Below are 22,510 nucleotides of genomic sequence, written 5' to 3' on the forward strand. Positions count from 1 at the left end.
ATAATGCCTTGAACATAGCAAAATGTAACAGAGCACACAGAGTAAAACCATTAACAATATTTGATAGACAAAATGGGATTACGTATGATGTTAAAATGATCAATAAAGATTGTAAAATGGCTTGATTACTCTGCTCAAAGAAATGAGAGGGGAAGCAAATTGAACAAAAAACTGAAACTAAAAATGATATTGAGAAAGATTTTATAAATGAATTAAATGGATACTCTAGAACTTTAAAGATATGACAGCTAATTTAAGATACCACAGGGGTGCCTGGGTGGCTCACTTAATTAAACCTCCAATTCTTTTTCCTTTTTTTTTAACACCTTATTTTTATTTTCTTTCTTTCATTTTGGCTCAGGTCATGATGTCAGGGTTGTGAAATAGAGCCCAGTGTTGGGCTCTGTGCTGAGCCTGGAGCCTGCTTAAGATTCTTTTCCCTTCTTTTTCTATCCCTCCCTATGCTCTCACTTGCTCGCTCGCTCTCTTGCTTGCAAATAAATAGATAGATAGATAGATAATAGACAAAACAAAATAAAAGCAGTTTATGAAAATAAATATAAAGATTTTGAAATGAAAACAAGTTCATAATAAAATAGAGAAGACCTACACAGCTAAAAGTTCACTCAGAAAATCTACTCTTCAAGAAATCAGTATGACACAATGTTAAGATATCAAAAGATTTGAGCATGTACTTTACAGAAAGGGTAATCCAAATGGCCACTCATATATAAAAACTGTTTATCTTTATTATGAATCTGGAATTCAATTAAATTAAATTAAAAATAAATGAAAACCTGGAATGACATACTATTACACACTTACCATATTGGGCAACAGTGAAAATGTCTTGCAAGAATGTGAAGGAATGACAGTGCACATAATAAAAACATATGAGGTAAGTTGGACAATATTTAGAAAACTTAAAAATTAAAAAAAAAATTTGGTCCATTCCTAGAAATACAACATGGAACTAAATGAATATTTTCACCAGGATATGCAAACAGATGATTATAGTTATTTCATTCATAATGGCAGATCAGTAGTGGTCTATTTGCACAATGTTACATTAAATAAGAGAGAATATTAACAAACTGGGAGGAGGGGCTAGGTTGTTATCATAAACAGATCTTCTATGGTGCTAATTATGTTCTATTTCTCAAAATCTTTAAGTTGAAAAAGTTTTCAAATTTATATCTAGATAGATAGATAGGTAGGTAGATGATAGATAGAGAGATATCCCAGAAGCTGCAATGCTAGGCTAAGCCCAGGCTTTAAAGGGCTTTTCTATGCTCTACTAAATACTTTAAACCATTCATTATATCATAGCTCAGTGTTCAAATCTCCATTTGTTTCCTCAGTTTCCTAATATTTATCTTAAGGTGACCTGATCCAGAGTTTTGATCACCTTTGTCTAAATATTTCTATTTTAACAAAGTCCTTTTGAACACTCAGAGACTAAAACTTAGAAAAATACTCTGATTGTTATCTCACTAGAGTGGAAAATATATAGTTACCCATTAACTAATGATATCCATGACATTTTTAATTCTTGGGAGCTTTTGGTTAAATGAATTTTTTAAGCTTCCTTTAAATGAAGCTTTAAGCCATCACCACATGAATACAATTAAAGAACTAAATGAAAACAAGCCAAGTATTTACAGAGTAATAGAATGTGCAGTGGAAAGAGTACAATTCTGAAATCATAAAGCCTAAATTAGTGTGATGCATCCTTACTAGCCATGTAATCATAAACCAGTTATCTAAATGTGTTAGCCTCAGTGTTTTCACCCATGAAATGGTGATGATAATACTTATTATGCAGAATTGTTGTGTGGATGTGATGAAGCATGGAGCATGAGAATCTCATATTCCATGCTAAAATGATAGCTATTTTTATACTTATAATAATTCTAATAATAGTAATTAAATTGTTCAAAATGATAATATTCATTTATATTGAGGCATTGTATTGACTATTCATAGACACATTTACCAAAATAAATTTCATTTTACTTTACCCCCTCTGAGGATATATATTCCCTAATTCAATATGAATCTCATTATGAATAATAATTATCATAATAAATACGCTGATTTTTCTTCTTTTTAGGGAAGTATCCTTTACTGTTGAACATAAAGAAACTTAAGCAAGTCTGTCTTATTCAAAATTTGCATGCTGCTTTCTTATGAAACTAGATGATAGAGTTGTATGAAATAAATTCATGCAGTTAAGACATTTATGTTTGGAAAACTGGGTGGTCAGTTTAGTATTTCAAAAGAAGATTTTAAATTTAAACCTTAAAACTGAGCTCTTTCAGCCTTATTTATAGACCATCCTTCATGCTTCCTAAGTACTCCTTCATTGTAAACTAAGTAATAGTTTTTGTCCCAGTGTATAGAACTAAAATGGATTTTATATTCGATTATTTCAGAGTTAGATGCAGTTTCTACTTCCTTACTTCCTTTTTTGAAAAATAGATTAATTCTACAAAAAGTTTTTTCCAGCTTTATTGAAAAATAATCGACATATTATAATTTATAAATATAAGAAATGATTTCTTATAACATTGCAAACTTTTAACATTGTGTAAATTTTGTACAATTTGATAAATTGGCATACATCTGTATTGCAATATAATCTACATAAAAATGTTAATACATCTACTATCTCATATAGTTGCCACTGTTTTTTATGCATGTATGGTAAGGAATTTTAAGATCTACTCTCTTAGCAACTTTTATGTATATAGTACCGTAGAGATAAACTTCAGAGGTCTTGTGGGTTTTGTTCCAGACCGCCTCAATAAAGTGATTATCTCAATAAACTAAGTCAAATTATTATTATTATTATTTTTTTTTGGTTTCTCAGTGCAAATAAAAAATTATGTTTCCCAGTGCATATAAAAAATAAACACTATACTGCACTGTTCAAAAGCATTATGCCTTTAAGAAAAAACAAGGTATATACCTTAAGTAAACTAGTTCTGAGTTTTCAGTGGGTCATAATTACTGATCACAGATCACCATAACAAATACAATAATAATGAAAAAACTTGAAATATTGCAAGAATTACCAACATGTGACAGAGAGACACAAAATGAACAAATGTCGTTAGAAAAATGGTGGCAGCAGACCTCTTTTATACAAGATTGATATAAACTTTCAACTTGTAAGAATGTGATATATGCAAAGTTTAATAAAGGGAAGCACAATAAAAATGTATGTATATATTATTAACTATGATCATCATACTGTACATAAGATCCCCAGAACTTTTTCATATTATAGTTGCAAGTTTGTACCCTTTGACCACCTTATTCCACCCCAGGTTCACCTCTTGTCAACTCAACTCTAAGTTTCCATTAGTTTGCTTTTTCTTCAGATTCTGTATGTAAGGGATATCATAATACATAAATTAAAATATATATAAAATCTTTGAAATATTTCACTTAGTATAAGACCTTCAAGATCCATCCATGCTGTTGTAAATGGCAGTATTTCTTAATTTTTCATGGTTCAGTAGTATTCCATAGTATATATTTACCATACTTATTTTATCCATTCACCCAATATGGATACTGAAGTTATTTCCATCTCTTGCTTAGAGTTAATAATTTTATAATGAACATAAGAGTGCAGATATGTCTTCGAATAGTGACTTCGTTTCCTTTAGATATATACCTAGAGGTGGGATTACTGAATCATATGGTGATTTTACTTTTAATAATATGAATAATCTCCATACTGTTTTCCATACAAATTTATATCCCTATCACAGTACATAAGTTCCCCATTTTCCCCAATATTTACCAAAATTTGTCAGTTTTAATTTTTTGGTTTTATATATTCTAATAGGTAGTAATATCTTGTTGTGTTTTTCAGAGGTAAACAACAACAACAACAACATAATGACTTTGCCCTGAGTTTTTACGTTGAGCACTTTTTAATGCTCCTGTTGGTCATTTATATAACTTTTTTGAAAAAAAAGTCTATTGATATCCTTTTGCTATTTTTTAAATTATATATTATTTTCTATTTGTATCTGTTGGTTATTAACCTCTTTTCAGATATAAGATTTGTAAGTATTTTCTTCCATTCTGTGGATTGTGTTTTCATTCCCTTTTGGGTTTTTTTGGCAATGCAGAAACTTTACTTTGATGTAATACCATGTATTTATTTTTGCTTTTTTTGCTTGTGTTTTTGGCCTGGTATCCAAAAAACTATTGGCAAGACCAATGTCCAGGAGAATTTTTCCTATGTTTTCCTTTAGGAAATTTAGTTTCATGCATCACATTTAAGTCTTTAATCTATTTCAAGTTAAGATTTATGAGTGATATAAGGTTCCAGTTTCATGCTGGTTTATGTGACTATTCAGTTTTAAATATCATTTATTGAACAGACTATCTTTACCCATTATATATGTTGGCCCCTGTCAAATATTAGGTGACTGTATGAAAGGATTTATTTCTGGACTCTCAATTCTGTTCTACTTGTTTACTGGTCTGTTTTTATGCCAGTATACTTTATTGTTTTGAGCATGAGGGCTTTGTAGTATAGTTTCAAATCAAGAAGTGTAATTTCGCTTCTTCATTCTTTCTCAGAACTGCTTTAATTATTTGTTGTCTTTTATGGTCTCATATAAATTTTAGGATTCTTTACTTCTGTAAAAAAAAATATTGGATTTTTTAAAAAGATTTTTTATTTATTTATTTGACAGAGAGAGATGACAAGCAGGCAGAGAGGCAGGCAGAGAGAGAAGAGGTAGCAGCTTCGTGCTGAGCTGAGAGCCTGATGCAGGGCTCGATCCCAGGACCCTGGGATCATGACCTGAGCCGAAGGCAGCGGCTTAACCCACTGAGCCACCCAGGCGCCCCTAACATTGGATTTTTGATAGGAATTGAATTTACAGATGGTTTTCGGTAGTATGGACATTTTAACAATGTTAATTCTTACCATTCATAAATATGAGCTATCTTTCCATTTATGTCTCCTTCAAATTCTTTATCAATGTCATAGTTTATGGGGTACAGATCTTTCATCTTCTTAGTTAAATCTTTTCCTAAGTATTTTGTTATTTTTGATGCTATTGTGAATTAGATTGTTCTCTTTATTTTTTCAGATAGTTCATCATTAGAGTGTTAAAATGCTCCTGTCTTGTGCTTACTTTGGCAGCACATATACTAAAATTGGAATGATGCAGAGAAGATTAGCGTGATCACTGAGCAAGGATGACATGAAAAACTATTTTAAAAAAACGAAACAAAACAAAATTCCTGTCTTTTATATATTGATCTTGTATTTGGCAGCTTTATTAAATTTGTTTATTCAAAATTTTTTGTGAAGTTTTTAGGATTTTTTTACATGTAAGTTCATGTTATCCAAAAAAAGAAAATTTTACTTCTTCCTTTTTTTTTTTTTTTGGAGTCTTTTATTTCTTTGTGTTCCTTGTTTCTCTGGCTAGGACATCCAGTACTATGTCAAATGAGAGTAGTGAAAGTGGACACACTTGTCTTTTTTCTGATCTTTAAGGGGAAAACTTTCAAACTTTTTTGATTGAATATGAGATTAGCTCTGGGCTTGGGCTTGCAATATGTGTTTTTTCTTTAATGGATTTTTTAAATTATTTTTTAAAATTTTTTTATAAACATATAATGTGTTTTTATCCCTAGGGGTACAGGTCTGTGAATCACCAGGTTTACACATTTCACCGCAGTCACCATCACTCACCATAGCACCTGCTCTCCCCAATGTCCATACCCCCACCATCCTCTCCCAACACACCTCCCCCCAGCAACCCTCATTCTGTTTTGTGAGATTCAGTCTTTTATGGTTTGTCTCCCTCCCAATCCCATCTTCTTTTATTTTTCTTTTCGTACGCCCGAAACCGCCTATGTTGCATCTCCACTTCATCATATCAGGGAGATCATATGATAGTTGTCTTTCTCAGATTGATTTATTTCGCCAAGCATAATACCCTCTAGTTCCATCCATGTCATCACAAATAGCAGGATTTCATTTTTTTGATGGCTGCACAGTATCCCATTTTACATATATACCACATCTTATTTATTGATTGATCCGTTGAAGGACATTTAGGTTCTTTCCATAGTTTAACTATTGTGGACATTGCTGCTATAAACACTTGGGTGCATGTGCCCCTTCAGAATGCCACGTTTGTATCTTTAGGGTATATACCCAGTACTACAATCACTGGGTCATAGGGTACTTCTATTTTCAGCTTTTTGAGGCACCTCCATGCTGTTTTCCAGAGTGGTTGCACCAGCTTGCATTCCCACGTACAGTGTAGGAGGGTTGCCCTTTCTCCACATCCTCGCCAGCATCTGTCATTGACTGACTTGTTAGTTTTAGCCATTCTGAAAGGTGTGAGGTGGTATCTCATTCCGGTTTTGATTTGTATTTCCCTGATGCCGAGTGATGTGGAGCATTTTTTCATGTGTCTGTTGGCCATTTGGATGTATTCTTTGCAGAAATGTCTGTTCATGTCCTCTGCCCATTTCTTGATTGGATTATTTGTTCTTAGGGTGTTGAGTTTGATAAGCTCTTTATAGATTTTGGATAGATACTGGCCCTTTATCTGGTATGTCATTTGCAAAGATCTTCTCCCAGATAACTTCTGACAGTCATCTTTTGGCTTTGTTAACTGTTTCCTTTGCTGTGCAAAAGCTTTTTGATCTGATGAAATCCCAGTAGTTCATTCTTGCCCTTGCTTCCCTTGCCTTTGGCGATGTTCCTAGGAAGAAGTTGCTGCTGCTGAGGTCAAAGAGGTTGCTACCTGTTCTCTCCTCAAGGATTTTGATGGATTCCTTTCTCACTTTATGCTTCTTCATCCATTTCCAGTCTATTTTCATGTGTGGTGTAAGGAAATGGTCCAATTTCATTTTTCTGCATGTGGCTGTTCAATTTCCCCAACACCATTTGTTGAAGAGGCTGTCTTTTTTCCATAGGACATTCCTTCCTGCTTTGTTGAAGATTAGTTGACCATAGAGTTGAGGGTGTATTTCTGGGCTCTCTATTCTGTTCCATTGATCTATGTCTGTTTTGGGGACAGTTCCCTACTATCTTGATGATGACAACTTTGTAATAGAGCTTGAGGTCTGGAATTGTGATGCCAACAACTTTGGCTTTCTTTTTCAATATTCCTCTGGCTCTTCGAGGTATTTTAGGATGATTTGTCCCATTTCTTTGAAAACAATGGATGGGACTTTGATAGGGATTGCATTAAATGTGTAGATTGCTTTAGGTAGCATAGACATTTTCACAATATTTGTTCTTCCAATACAGGAGCATGGAACATTTTTCCATTTCTTTGTGTCTTCTTCAATTTCTTTCATGAGTACTTTAGAGTTTTCTGAGTATAGATTCTTTGTTAGGTTTATTCCTAGGTATCTTAGGGTTTTGCGTGCAGTTGTAAATGGGATTCACTCCTTAATTTCTATTTCTTCAGTCTTGTTGGTATAAAAAAATGCAACCAATTTCTGTTCATTGATTTATATCCTGACACTTTACAGAATTTCTATACAAGTTATAGCAGATTTGGAGTGGAGTCCTTTAAGTTTTCCACATACAGTATCATATCATCTGCAAACAGGGATAGTTTGACTTCTCTTCTGCCAATTTGGCAAAATTTGGATGGCTTTAATTTCTTTTTGTTGTCTGATTGCTGAGGCTAGGACTTCGAGTACAATGTTGAATAGCAGTGGTGATAACGGACATCCCTGCCGTGTTCCTGACCTCAGCGGAAAAGTATTCAGTTTTTCTCCATTGAGAATGATATTTGCAGTGGGTTTTTCATAGATGGCTTTGATAATATTGATAATATGTGCCCTCTATCGCTACACTTTGAAGAGTTTTTTTTAAGATTTAATTTATTTATTTGACAGAGAGAGAGATCACAAATAGGCAGAGAGACAGACAGAGAGAGAGATGAGGAGAAGCAGGCTCCCTGCTGAGCAGGAAGCCCAATGCAGGACTCGATCCCAGGCCCCTGGGATCATGACCTGAGCCGAAGGTAGAGGCTCAACCCACTGAGCCACCCAGGTGGCCCCACTTTGAAGAGTTTTAATCAGGAAGGGATACTGCACTTTGCCAAATGCTTTTTCAGCATCTATGGAGAGTATCATATGGTTCTTGTTCTTTCTTTTATTGATGTGTTGTATCACATTGATTGATTTGCAGATGTTGAACCAACCTTGTAGCCCTGGAATAAATCCCAGTTGGTCGTGGTGAATAATCCTTTTAATGTACTGTTGAATCTTATTGGCTAGTATTTTGGTGAGAATTTTCGCATCTGTGTTCATCAAGGATATTGGTCTGTAGTTCTCTTTTTTGATGGGATCCTTGTCTGGTTTTGGGATCAAGGTGATGCTGGCCTCAGAAAAAAAAGAGTTTGGGAGTTTTCCTTCCATTTCTATTTTTTTGGAACAGTATCATGAGAATAGGAATTAATTCTTCTTTAAATGTTTGGTAGAATTCCCCTGGGAAGCCATCTGGCCCGGGGCTTTTGTTTGTTTGGAGATTGTTGATGACTGTTTCAATCTCCGTACTGGTTATGGGTCTGCTCAGGTTTTCTATTTCTTCCTGGTTCAGTTGTGGTAGTTTATATGTCTCTAGGAATGTATCCATTTCTTACAGATTGTTGAATTTATTGGCGTAGAGTTGCTCATAGTATGTTCTTATAATTGTTTGTATTTCTTTGGTGTTGGTTGTGATCTCTCCTCTTTCATTCATGATTTTATTTATTTGGGTTCTTTCTCTTTTCTTTTTGATAAGTCTGGAAAGGGGTTTATCAATCTTATTAATTCTTTCAAAGAACCAGTTTCCTAATTTCGTTGATTTGTTCTATTGTTTTTTTTTGTTGTTGTTGTTGTTGTTTTGTGGTTTTTGTTTGTTTGCTTCTATTTCATTGATTTCTGCTCTGATCTTTATTATTCCTCTTCGCCTGCTGGGTTTAGGCTTTCCTTGTTGTTCTTTCTCCAACTCCTTTAGGTGTAGGGTTATGTTGTGTATTTGAGATCTGAGAGAGAAGCGTGGTGGCACACGTCTGTCACTGCACTCCCCAGGAGCAAGTCTGGGGAAGGCGCAGCTCGCCGCCCCCAGAGAAGAGAAGGAGCCGTTGGCCTTGTGGTCGGGAAAAGGACGGGAAGCAGGATAGCCTGCCATGGCAGGAAGAGCAGGCCGGTGGCAAGACAAGTGTCACCCGCTCCCTGTGCAGAGAGATGGAAGCCTTGCTGCTAAGGAGACATGAGGGGACGACTAGGGCAGGGAAGCGTGCTCCACTCTGAGGAAGGAGTGTGGGCAGAAGGCAGGCCTGTCCTGTGCCTCTGGTCCCAAGGGGACAGCATCTCCTTGACCTCCTGTCCATAGGGCATACTTGGGCTAGCTACCAGGCGCCATACACAGAACTCGCAGAAACAGCACTCTCGAGAAACGGGTAGATGCCATCTTCCTCCAACATGTGACAGCGTTTGCGGTGGCAGGGAGTTTGCGGGGTAGGAGTGGGGACAATCCCCCAAAGCTCCCCATTTCAGTGAACAGGCGGTGTTCAGGGATCCTGTCGCCTCTCCTCTCCTGTGGGGAATACACTGGCCTTGTCTGCGAATCCGCCTAAGGTCCAGTGCCAAAGGCCAAGCGTTTCCTACACCGGGAGATGGTAGTGTGCATAGAGTGCCATCTTAGGCCACGCACGCTGCTGCAGGGTTTTGACTGTTTCTGCTTAGTTCGGCCTGGCAGGGTGAACCCAGGGCGCCAACATGGAGCCCAGGAAAGCAAGGTCCAAGAGACACCAGCACTCCCGTGACTCTTCTTACCTGATGCGACAGAGCGAACACCCAAAGCCTTTCTGAGGAGGAAGCAGCAGCGAAGTTGGGATCGTGCCAAGATGAAAACCTCTGCAAAAGCATAGCAGTCGCTGGGAAATCAGAGTCGGTTCTGAGGCCTGCTGTTGCTGCTTGCCTGACCCTAGTATTCGCAGCATGATGGGAGAAACCCTCATAGAGCGAAAGCCTCTTTGCCCTGGCATCTCTTCTGGGAAAGCACAGCATTCTTTGGGAAATGAGTCCGGTCTGAGGGATGCTCCTGTGCGCCTGAGCTGGTCTCCTCAGCATGGTGTAATAAACCCGCATGGAGCGAAATCCTCTATGCTTGAGCATCCCCTCTGCCTGAGAGAGAAGGGCGTTTGCGCCTGTGGAAAGAGCCTTAAGCAAAGAGACCTGTTTTTCAGTGCGGTCACCAGGAGCATGTCTGTGGAAGGTGCAGCACGCTGCACGGGGAGAAGAGGTGGAGCCGTTGGCGTTCGGGTCTGGACACGTTTGCGAAGCAGGAGAGCTGGCCCTGGCATGCACAGTGGCCGGTGGAAATACAAGTGTCACCCGCTCCCAGTGCAGAGAGACAGAAGCCTGGCTGCTAAGGAGACAGGAGGGGATGAGTAGGGCAGGGCGCATGCTCCACTCTTAGGAAGGAGTCTGGGCAGAAAGCATGCCTCTCCTGAACCTCTGGGCCCAAGGAGACAGCAGCTCCTTGGCCACCCGTCCCTGGGGCAGATATGCGCTAGCCACCAGGCGCCTACTCTGAACTCGCAGAAACTGCTCCCGAAAATGACGGGGAGTCACGTGCCGTCTTCCACCAGGATGTGGAAGCTCGGAGGAGGCACAGGGTTTAAGGGGAAGGAGTGGGCACAGTCCCCCAAAGCTCCCTAATCTGTGCACGGTCCATGTGCAGGGATCCTGTCGCCTCCTCTCTCCTGTGGTGAAGGCACTGGCCTAGACTCCGAGGCTGCCTGAGACCCGGAGCAAAAGGCAAAGCCTAACCTACCCCAGGAGATGGTCATAGGCCTAGAGTGCCATGCTAGGCCAAGCACGCTGCTGCAGGGTTGTGACTGTGTCTGCTTAGTCCAGCATAGCAAGGTGAATCCCGGGCTTAAACTCGGGGACCGGGAAAGCAAGTCCCAAGAGGTACCAGCTCTCCCGCGGCTCTTCTTCCCTCCCTCGCAGAGTGAATACCCAAAGCCTTTCTGAGGAAGCAGCAGCGAAGTGTGTTCGCCCAAGCCAAAGCCTCTGTGAGAGCACAGCATTCGCTGAGAAATGTTCTGCGGGCTGCTGCTGCTTGCCTGAGCCCAGTCTCACGGTGGGAGAAACTCGCATACAGCGAAAGCCTCTTTGCCTGGGCATCTCTCCTGGGAAAGCACAGCGTTCCTTTGGAAATCAGAGTTGGTTTTTGGGATGCTGCTGCTGCTTGCCTGAACTAGTGTCCGCAGCTCGGTGGAAGATACCCGCATGGAGCGAAATACTCTTTGCCCTAGCATCCCCTCTGCCTGAGAGAGAAGCCAAGTGTGGGGAAGGTGCAGCACGCCGCCCCCGGAGAAGAGAAGGAGCCCTTGGCCTTTGGGTCGGGAAACGCTCGGGAAGCAATTTAGCCTGCCGTGGCCGGAACAGCAGGGCGGTGGCAAGACAAGTGTCACCCGCTCCCTGTGCGGAGAGATGGAAGCCTGGCTCCTAAGGAGACATGAGGGGACGACTAGGGCAGGGACGCGTGCTCCACTCTGAGGAAGGAGTGTGGGCAGAGGGCAGGCCTGTCCTGTGCCTCTGGTCCCAAGGGGACAGCATCTCCTTCACCACCTGTCCATAGGGCATACTTGGGCTAGCTACCAGGCGCCATACCCGGAACTCACAGAAACAGCTCCCTCGAGAAAAGGGCAGTCAGATGCCATCTTCCTCCAACATGTGACAGCGTTTACAGTGGCAGGAAGTTTGCGCGGTAGGAGTGGGGACAATGCCCCAAAGCTCCCCATTTCAGTGAACGGGCGGTGTTCAGGGATCCTGTCTCCTCTCCGCTCCTGTGGGGAAGGCACTGGCCTTGTCCGCGAATCCGCCTGAGGTCCAGTGCCAAAGGCCAAGCGTTGCCTACACCGGGCTATGGTACTGTGCATAGAGTGCCATCCTAGGCTACGTACGCTACTGCAGTGTGTTCGCTCTGATGCGGCAGGGAACAACAGCCCTGGGAGAGCTGTTGCCTCTTGGGACGTCCTTTCCCGGGCTCTAAGTTCACGCCGGGGGTTCACCTTGCTATGCCGAACTAAGCAGACACAGTCACAACCCTGCAGCAGCGTGCTTGGCCTAGCATGGCACTCTATGCCTATGACCATGTCCTCGGGTACGTAAGGTTTGGCCCTTTACTCTGTTGCTCAGGCGGATTCTCGGACTAGGCCAGTGCTTTCCCAGCGGAGATGCCCAGGCAAAGAGGCTTTCGCTGTTTGCGGGTTTCTCCCACCACGAGACTGGGCTCAGCAAGAAGCAGAAGCCCGCAGAACATTTCTCAGCGAATGCTGTGCTTTCGCAGAGGCTTTGTCTTGGAACGAGCAGCACTTTGCTGCTGCATCCTCAGCAAGGCTTCAGTCGCGACAGGGAAGAAGAGCTGCGGGAGAGCTAGTGCCTCTTGGGCCTTGCTTTCCTGGGCTCAATGTTCGCGTCCTGGGTTCACCCTGACAGGCCGTACTAAACAGACACAGCCACAACCCTGCAGTAGCGTGCGTAGACTAGGATGGCACTCTATGCACACTATCATCTCCCAGTGTAGGCATCGCTTGGCCTTTTACACTCACGCTCAGGCGGATTCTCGGACTAGGCCAGTGCTTTCCACACAGGAAAGAAGAGGTGACAGGATCCCTGCACACAGCCCGTGCACTGAATACGGAGCTTTGGGGGACTGTGCCCACTCCTTCGCCTTAAACCCCGTGCCTCCTCCAGGCTTCCACATCCTGGAGGAAGACGGCACCTGCCTCCCCGTTATTTCAGGGAGCTGTTTTTGCGAGTTCAGCGTAGGCACCTGGTGGCTAGCGCATGTCTGGCCCAGGGACAGGTGGCCAAGGATTTCGCTCCATGCGGGTTTATTACACCGTGCTGAGGAGACCAGTTCAGGCAAACAGGAGCATCCCTCAGACCGGACTCTGATTTCCCAAAGAATGCTGTGCTATACCAGAGGGGATGCCAGGGCAAAGAGGCTTTCGCTCTATGCGGGTTCTCCCATCGTGCTGCAATTACCAGGCTAAAGCAAGCAGCAACAGCAGCCCTGAGATCTGACTCTAATTTCCCAGCGACTACTATGCTTTTGCAGAGGTTTTCAGCATGGCAGGAACCGCACTTCGCTGCTGCTTCCTCAGAAAGGCTTTGGGTGTTCACTCTGCGCGGCAGCGAAGAAGAGCCGCGGGAGAGCTGGTGCCTCTTGGGACTTGCTTTCCCGGGCTCCGAGGTTACGCCCGGGATTCACCTTGCTATGCGGAACTAAGCAGACACAGTCACAACCCTGCAGCAGCGTGCTTGGCCTAGCATGGCACTCTATGCCTATGACCATCTTATGTGGTAGGTTAGGCTTTGCCATTTGCTCCGGCTCTCAGGCCGACTCCGGGTCTAGGCCAGTGCCTTCACCACAGGAGAGAGGAGGCGACAGGATCCCTGCACTAGGCCCGTGCGCAGATTAGGGAGCTGTGGGGGACTGTGCCCACTCCTTCCCCTTAAACACCATGCTTCCTCCGAGCTTCCCCATCATGGAGGAAGACGGCATCTGACTCCGCATTATTTCTGAGAGCTGATTCGTCGAGTTCAGAGTAGGCGCCTGGTGGCTAGCGCATGTCTGCCCCAAGGACAGCTGGCCAAGGAGCTGCTGTCTCCTTGGGCCCAGAGGCTCAGGACAGGCATGCTTTCTGCCCAGATTCCTTCCTAAGAGTGGAGCACGCGCCCTGCCCTACGCATCCCTTCCTGTCTCCTTAGCAGCCAGGCTTCTGTCTCTCTGCACTGGGAGCCGGGGATACTTGTATTGCCGGCTCTCCTGCTTCGCAATCTTTTCCAGACCAGAAGTCCAACGGCTCCTGCTCTTCTCTCCGGCAGCTTGCTGAACTTTCCACACATATGCTCCTGGGGAGCAGAGTGAAAAAATTTCCCTTTCCTTAAGGCTCTTTCCACAGGTGCAATCGCGCTTCTCTCCCATGCAGCGGGGATGCCCAGGCATAGAGGATTCCGCTCCATATGGGTTTATTACACCGTGCTGAGGAGACCAGCTCAAGCAAACAGGAGCATCCCTCAGACCGGACTCTGATTTCCCAAAGAATGCTGTGCTTTCCCAGAGGGGATGCCAGGGCAAAGAGGCTTTCGCTCCATGCGGGTTTATCCCATCGTTCTGCAAATACTAGGCTAAAGCAAGCAGCAACAGCAGCTCTCAGATCCGACTCTAATTTCCCAGCGACTGCTATGCTTTCGCAGAGGTTTTCACATGGCACGAACCGCACTTCGCTGCTGCTTCCTCAGAAAGGCTTTGGGTGATCACTCTGCGCGGGAGGGAAGAAGAGCCGCGGGAGAGCTGTTGCCTCTTGGGACTTGCTCTCCCGGTCTCCGAGTTTACGCCCGGGATTCACCTTGCTATGCTGAACTAAGCAGACACAGTCACAACCCTGCAGCAGCGTGCTTGGCCTAGCATGGCACTCTATGCCTATGACCATTTCCTGGGGTAGGTTAGGCTTTGGCTTTTGCTCCGGCTCTCAGGCAACCTAGGGGTCTAGGCCAGTGCCTTCACCACAGGAGAGAGGAGGCGACAGGATCCCTACACACGGCCCGTGCACAGATTAGAGAGTTTGTGGGACTGTGCCCACTCCTTCCCCTTAAACCTCGTGCCTCCTCCGAGCTTCCACATCCTGGAGGAAGATGGCATCTGACTCCCCGTTATTTCAGGGAGCTGTTTCTGCGAGTTCAGAGTAGGCGCCTGGTGGCTAGCGCATGTCTGCCCCAGGGACGGGTGGCCAAGGAACTGCTGTCTCCTTGGGCCCAGAGTTAAGGACAGGCATGCTCTCCGCCCAGACACCTTCCCAAGAGTGGAGCACGTGCCCTGCCCTACTCATCCTCTCCTATCTCCTTAGCAGCTAGGCTTCTGTCTCTCTGCACTGGGAGTGGGTGACATTTGTATTTCCTCCGGGTGCTGTGCCTTCCAGGGCCGGTCTCCTGCTTCGCAACCTTTTCGAGACCATGGCCAACAGCACTTGCTCTTCTCCCCGAGCAGCGTGCTGCACCTACCACAGACTACTCCTTGGGACCGCCCTGAAAAACGTGTCCCTTTTCTTTAATGCTCTTTCCAGAGGCGCAACGGCGCTTCTCTCTCAGGCAGAGGGGATGCCCAGGCATAGAGGATTTCGCTCCCTGCGGGTTTATTACACCGTGCTGAGGAGACCAGCTCACGCAAACAGGAGCATAACTCAGACCGGAATCTGATTTCCGAAATAATGGTGTGCTTTCCCAGAGGGGATGCCAGGGCAAAGAGGCTTTCGCTCTATGCGGGTTTCTCCCATTGTGCTGCGAATACGAGTCTAAAGCAAGCAGCAACAGCAGCCCTCAGATCCGACTCTGATTTCCCAGGGAATACTATGCTTACGCAGAGGTTTTCAGCTTGGCACGAACCGCACTTCGCTGCTGCTTCCTCAGAAAGGCTTTGGGTGTTCACTCTGCGCGGCAGTGAAGAAGAGCCTCGGAGGAGCTGGTGCCTCTTGGGACTTGCTTTCCCGGGCTCCGAGGTTACGCCCGGGATTCACCTTGCTATGCCGAACTAAGCAGACACAGTCACAACCTTGCAGCTGCGTGCTTGGCCGAGCATGGCACTCTATGCCTATGACCATCTCCCTGGGTAGGTTAGACTTTGCCTTTTGCTCCGGCTCTCAGGCAGACTCGGGGTCTAGGCCAATGCCTTCACCACAAGAGCGAGGAGGCGACAGGATCCCTGCACACGGCCCGTGCACAGATTAGGGAGATTTGGGGCACTGTGCCCACTCCTTCCCCTTAAACCCCGTGCCTCCTCCAAGCTTCCACTTCCTGGAGGAAGACGGCATCTGACTCCCCGTCATTTCAGGGAGCTGTTTCTTCGAGTTCAGCGTAGGCGTCTTGTGGCTAGCGCATGTCTGCCCCAAGGACAGGTGTCCAAGGAGATGCTGTCTCCTTGGGACCAGACGCACAGTACAGGCATGCTTTCTGCCCAGATTCCTTCCTAAGAGTGGAGCAAGCGCCTCTGCCCTAGTTCGTCCCCTCATGTCTCCTTAGGAGCCAGGCTTCCATCTCTCTGCACAGGGAGCGGGTGACACTTGTTTTGCCACCGGCCTGCTGTTCGTGCCACGGCAGGCTATCCTGCTTCCCGAGCGTTTCCCGACCCCAAGGCCAACGGCTCCTTCTCTTCTCCGGGGGCGGCGTGCTGCGCCTTCCCAACACTTGGCTTCTCTCTCAGGCAGAGGGGATGCTAGGGCAAAGAGTATTTCGCTCCATGCGGGTATCTTCCACCGAGCTGCGGACACTAGATCAGGCAAGCAGCAGCGGCATCCCCAAACCCAACTCTGATTTCCCAAGGAACGCTGTGCTTTCCCAGGGGAGATACCCAGGAAAGAGGCTTTCGCTGTATGCGGGTTTCTCCCACCGCGAGACTGAGCTCAGGCAAGCAGCAGCAGCCCGCAGAACATTTCTCAGCGAATGCTGTGCTCTCCCTGAGGCTTTGGCTTGGAGTGAAAAGCACTTCGCTGCTGCTTCCTCAGAAAGGCTTTGGGTGTTCTCTCTGCGTGGCATGGAAGAAGAGCCGCGGGAGAGCTGGTGCCTCTTGGGACTTGCTTTCCCAAGCTCCGAGTTTATGCCTGGGATTCATCTTGTTATGCCGAACTAAGCAGACACAGTCACAACCCTGCAGCTGCGTGCTTGGCCTAGCATGGCACTCTATGCCTATGACCATCTCCTGGGGTAGGTTAGGCTTTTCCTTTTGCTCCAGATATCAGGCAGCCTCGGGGTCTAGGCCAGAGCCTTCACCACAGGAGAGGGGAGGCTACAGGATCTCTGCACTCGGGCGTGCACAGATTAGGGAGCTTTGGGGGACTGTGCCCACTCCTTCCCCTTAAACCCGGAGCCTCCTCCAATCTTCCACATCCTGGTGGAAGACGGCATCTGACTCCCCGTTATTTCAGGGAGCTGTTTCTGCGAGTTCAGCGTAGGCGCCTGGTGGCTAACGCATGTCTGCCCCAGGGACTGGTGGCCAAGGAGCTGCTCTCTCCTTGGGCCCAGAGGTTCAGGACAGGCATGCTCTCTGCCCAGACTCCTTCAAAGAGTGGAGCACGTGCCCTGCCCTACTCATCCCCTTCTGTCTCCTTAGCCGTCAGGCTTCTGTCTCTCTCACTGGGAGTGGGTGACACTTGTATTTCCACCGGCCGCTGTGCCTGCCAGGGCCGGCTCTCCTGCTTCGCAACCGTGTCCAGACCCGAACGCCAACGGCTCCAGCTCTTCTCCCCGTGCAGCGTGCTTCACCTTCCACAGACATGCTCCTGGTGACCGCACTGAAAAACAGGTCCCTTTGCTTAAGGCTGTTTCCACAGGCGCAAACGCGCTTCTCTCTCAGGCAGAGGGGATTCCCAGGCATAGAGGATTTCGCTCCATGCGGGTTTATTACACCATGCTGAGGAGACCAGCTCAGGCGCACAGGAGCATCCCTCAGACCGGACTCATTTCCCAAAGAATGCTGTGCTTTCCCAGAAGAGATGCCAGGGCAAAGAGGCTTTCGCTCTATGAGGGTTTCTCCCATCATGCTGCGAATACTAGGGTCAGGCAAGCAGCAACAGCAGGCCTCAGAACCGACTCTGATTTCCCAGCGACTGCTATGCTTTTGCAGAGGTTTTCATCTTGGCACGATCCCAACTTCGCTGCTGCTTCCTCCTCAGAAAGGCTTTGGGTGTACGCTCTGTCGCATCAGGTAAGAAGAGTCACGGGAGTGCTGGTGTCTCTTGGACCTTGCTTTCCTGGGCTCCATGTTGGCGCCCTGGGTTCACCCTGCCAGGACGAACTAAGCAGACACAGTCAAAACCCTGCAGCAGCGTGCGTGGCCTAAGATGGCACTCTATGCACACTACCATCTCCCGGTGTAGGCAACGCTTGGCCTTTGGCACTGGACCTCGGGCGGATTGGCGGACAAGGCCAGTGCCTTCCCCACAGGAGAGGAGAGGCGACAGGATCCCTGAACCCCGCCCGTTCACTGAAATGGGGAGCTTTGAGGAATTGTCCCCACTCCTACCCCGCAAACTCCCTGCCACCGTCAACTCTGTCACATGTTGGAGGAAGATGGCATCTGACTGCCCGTTTCTCGAGGGAGCTGTTTCTGCGAGTTCTGTGTATGGCGCCTGGTAGCTAGCCCAAGTATGCCCTATGGACAGGAGGTCAAGGAGATGCTGTCCCCTTGGGACCAGAGGCACAGGACAGGCCTGCCTTCTGCCCACACTCCTTCCTCAGAGTGGAGCACGCTTCCCTGCCCTAGTCGTCCCCTCATGTCTCCTTAGCAGCAAGGCTTCCATCTCTCTGCACAGGGAGCGGGTGACACTTGTCTTGCCACCGGCCTGCTCTTCCTGCCATGGCAGGCTACCCTGCTTCCCGTCCTTTTCCCGACCACAAGGCCAACGGCTCCTTCTCTTCTCTGGGGGCGGCGAGCTGCGCCTTCCCCAGACTTGCTCCTGGGGAGTGCAGTGACAGACGTGTGCCACCACGCTTCTCTCTCAGATCTCAAATACACAACATAACCCTACACCTAAAGGAGTTGGAGAAAGAACAACAAGGAAAGCCTAAACCCAGCAGGCGAAGAGGAATAATAAAGATCAGAGCAGAAATCAATGAAATAGAAGCAAACAAACAAAAACCACAAAACAACAACAACAACAACAACAAAAACAATAGAACAAATCAACGAAATTAGGAAACTGGTTCTTTGAAAGAATTAATAAGATTGATAAACCCCTTTCCAGACTTATCAAAAAGAAAAGAGAAAGAACCCAAATAAATAAAATCATGAATGAAAGAGGAGAGATCACAACCAACACCAAAGAAATACAAACAATTATAAGAACATACTATGAGCAACTCTACGCCAATAAATTCAACAATCTGTAAGAAATGGATACATTCCTAGAGACATATAAACTACCACAACTGAACCAGGAAGAAATGGAAAACCTGAGCAGACCCATAACCAGTACGGAGATTGAAACAGTCATCAACAATCTCCGAACAAACAAAAGCCCCGGGCCAGATGGCTTCCCAGGGGAATTCTACCAAACATTTAAAGAAGAATTAATTCCTATTCTCATGATACTGTTCCAAAAAAATAGAAATGGAAGGAAAACTCCCAAACTCTTTTTTTTCTGAGGCCAGCATCACCTTGATCCCAAAACCAGACAAGGATCCCATCAAAAAAGAGAACTACAGACCAATATCCTTGATGAACACAGATGCGAAAATTCTCACCAAAATACTAGCCAATAAGATTCAACAGTACATTAAAAGGATTATTCACCACGACCAACTGGGATTTATTCCAGGGCTACAAGGTTGGTTCAACATCTGCAAATCAATCAATGTGATACAACACATCAATAAAAGAAAGAACAAGAACCATATGATACTCTCCATAGATGCTGAAAAAGCATTTGGCAAAGTGCAGTATCCCTTCCTGATTAAAACTCTTCAAAGTGGGGCCACCTGGGTGGCTCAGTGGGTTGAGCCTCTACCTTCGGCTCAGGTCATGATCCCAGGGGCCTGGGATCGAGTCCTGCATTGGGCTTTCTGCTCAGCAGGGAGCCTGCTTCTCCTCATCTCTCTCTCTGTCTGTCTCTCTGCCTATTTGTGATCTCTCTCTCTGTCAAATAAATAAATTAAATCTTAAAAAAAAACTCTTCAAAGTGTAGCGATAGAGGGCACATATTATCAATATTATCAAAGCCATCTATGAAAAACCCACTGCAAATATCATTCTCAATGGAGAAAAACTGAATACTTTTCCGCTGAGGTCAGGAACACGGCAGGGATGTCCGTTATCACCACTGCTATTCAACATTGTACTCGAAGTCCTAGCCTCAGCAATCAGACAACAAAAAGAAATTAAAGCCATCCAAATTTTGCCAAATTGGCAGAAGAGAAGTCAAACTATCCCTGTTTGCAGATGATATGATACTGTATGTGGAAAACTTAAAGGACTCCACTCCAAATCTGCTATAACTTGTATAGAAATTCTGTAAAGTGTCAGGATATAAATCAATGAACAGAAATTGGTTGCATTTTTTTATACCAACAAGACTGAAGAAATAGAAATTAAGGAGTGAATCCCATTTACAACTGCACGCAAAACCCTAAGATACCTAGGAATAAACCTAACAAAGAATCTATACTCAGAAAACTCTAAAGTACTCATGAAAGAAATTGAAGAAGACACAAAGAAATGGAAAAATGTTCCATGCTCCTGTATTGGAAGAACAAATATTGTGAAAATATCTATGCTACCTAAAGCAATCTACACATTTAATGCAATCCCTATCAAAATCCCATCCATTGTTTTCAAAGAAATGGGACAAATCATCCTAAAATACATATGGAACCAGAAAATACCTCGAAGAGCCAGAGGAATATTGAAAAAGAAAGCCAAAGTTGTTGGCATCACAATTCCAGACCTCAAGCTCTATTACAAAGTTGTCATCATCAAGATAGTAGGGAACTGTCCCCAAAACAGACATAGATCAATGGAACAGAATAGAGAGCCCAGAAATACACCCTCAACTCTATGGTCAACTAATCTTCAACAAAGCAGGAAGGAATGTCCTATGGAAAAAAGACAGCCTCTTCAACAAATGGTGTTGGGGAAATTGAACAGCCACATGCAGAAAAATGAAATTGGACCATTTCCTTACACCACACATGAAAATAGACTGGAAATGGATGAAGAAGCATAATGTGAGAAAGGAATCCATCAAAATCCTTGAGGAGAGAACAGGTAGCAACCTCTTTGACCTCAGCAGCAGCAACTTCTTCCTAGGAACATCGCCAAAGGCAAGGGAAGCAAGGGCAAGAATGAACTACTGGGATTTCATCAGATCAAAAAGCTTTTGCACAGCAAAGGAAACAGTTAACAAAGCCAAAAGATGACTGTCAGAAGTTATCTGGGAGAAGATCTTTGCAAATGACATACCAGATAAAGGGCCAGTATCTATCCAAAATCTATAAAGAGCTTATCAAACTCAACACCCTAAGAACAAATAATCCAATCAAGAAATGGGCTGAGGACATGAACAGACATTTCTGCAAAGAATACATCCAAATGGCCAACAGACACATGAAAAAATGCTCCACATCACTCGGCATCAGGGAAATACAAATCAAAACCGGAATGAGATACCACCTCACACCTTTCAGAATGGCTAAAACTAACAAGTCAGTCAATGACAGATGCTGGCGAGGATGTGGAGAAAGGGCAACCCTCCTACACTGTACGTGGGAATGCAAGCTGGTGCAACCACTCTGGAAAACAGCATGGAGGTGCCTCAAAAAGCTGAAAATAGAAGTACCCTATGACCCAGTGATTGTAGTACTGGGTATATACCCTAAAGATACAAACGTGGCATTCTGAAGGGGCACATGCACCCAAATGTTTATAGCAGCAATGTCCACAATAGTTAAACTATGGAAAGAACCTAAATGTCCTTCAACGGATCAATCAATAAATAAGATGTGGTATATATGTAAAATGGGATACTGTGCAGCCATCAAAAAAATGAAATCCTGCTATTTGTGATGACATGGATGGAACTAGAGGGTATTATGCTTGGCGAAATAAATCAATCTGAGAAAGACAACTATCATATGATCTCCCTGATATGATGAAGTGGAGATGCAACATAGGCGGTTTCGGGCGTACGAAAAGAAAAATAAAAGAAGATGGGATTGGGAGGGAGACAAACCATAAAAGACTGAATCTCACAAAACAGAATGAGGGTTGCTGGGGGGAGGTGTGTTGGGAGAGGATGGTGGGGGTATGGACATTGGGGAGAGCAGGTGCTATGGTGAGTGATGGTGACTGCGGTGAAATGTGTAAACCTGGTGATTCACAGACCTGTACCCCTAGGGATAAAAACACATTATATGTTTATAAAAAAATTTTAAAAAATAATTTAAAAAATCCATTAAAGAAAAAACACATATTGCAAGCCCAGAGCTAATCTCATATTCAATCAAAAAAGTTTGAAAGTTTTCCCCTTAAAGATCAGAAAAAAGACAAGTGTGTCCACTTTCACTACTCTCATTTGACATAGTACTGGATGTCCTAGCCAGAGAAACAAGGAACACAAAGAAATAAAAGACTCCAAAAAAAAAAAAAAAGGAAGAAGTAAAATTTTCTTTTTTTGGATAACATGAACTTACATGTAAAAAAATCCTAAAAACTTCACAAAAAATTTTGAATAAACAAATTTAATAAAGCTGCCAAATACAAGATCAATATATAAAAGACAGGAATTTTGTTTTGTTTCGTTTTTTTAAAATAGTTTTTCATGTCATCCTTGCTCAGTGATCACGCTAATCTTCTCTGCATCATTCCAATTTTAGTATATGTGCTGCCAAAGTAAGCACAAGACAGGAGCATTTTAACACTCTAATGATGAACTATCTGAAAAAATAA

At 44.5% G+C, this 22,510-nt stretch overlaps 2 non-coding genes across 2 annotated transcripts; one reads left to right on the forward strand and one right to left on the reverse strand.

The window, feature by feature from the left end:
* The first annotated feature begins 5,160 nt into the window (after positions 1-5,160).
* On the forward strand, positions 5,161-5,269 carry LOC131813325 (U6 spliceosomal RNA). The gene has a single exon (XR_009346742.1). It is a non-coding gene; the product is annotated as a U6 spliceosomal RNA (small nuclear RNA).
* Positions 5,270-22,352: 17,083 nt separating this feature from the next.
* LOC131813326 (U6 spliceosomal RNA) lies at positions 22,353-22,461 on the reverse strand. The gene has a single exon (XR_009346743.1). It is a non-coding gene; the product is annotated as a U6 spliceosomal RNA (small nuclear RNA).
* Positions 22,462-22,510: the final 49 nt, after the last annotated feature.

This window comes from Mustela lutreola, chromosome 12 (assembly GCF_030435805.1).
Source record: "Mustela lutreola isolate mMusLut2 chromosome 12, mMusLut2.pri, whole genome shotgun sequence".
Lineage (NCBI taxonomy): Eukaryota > Metazoa > Chordata > Mammalia > Carnivora > Mustelidae > Mustela > Mustela lutreola.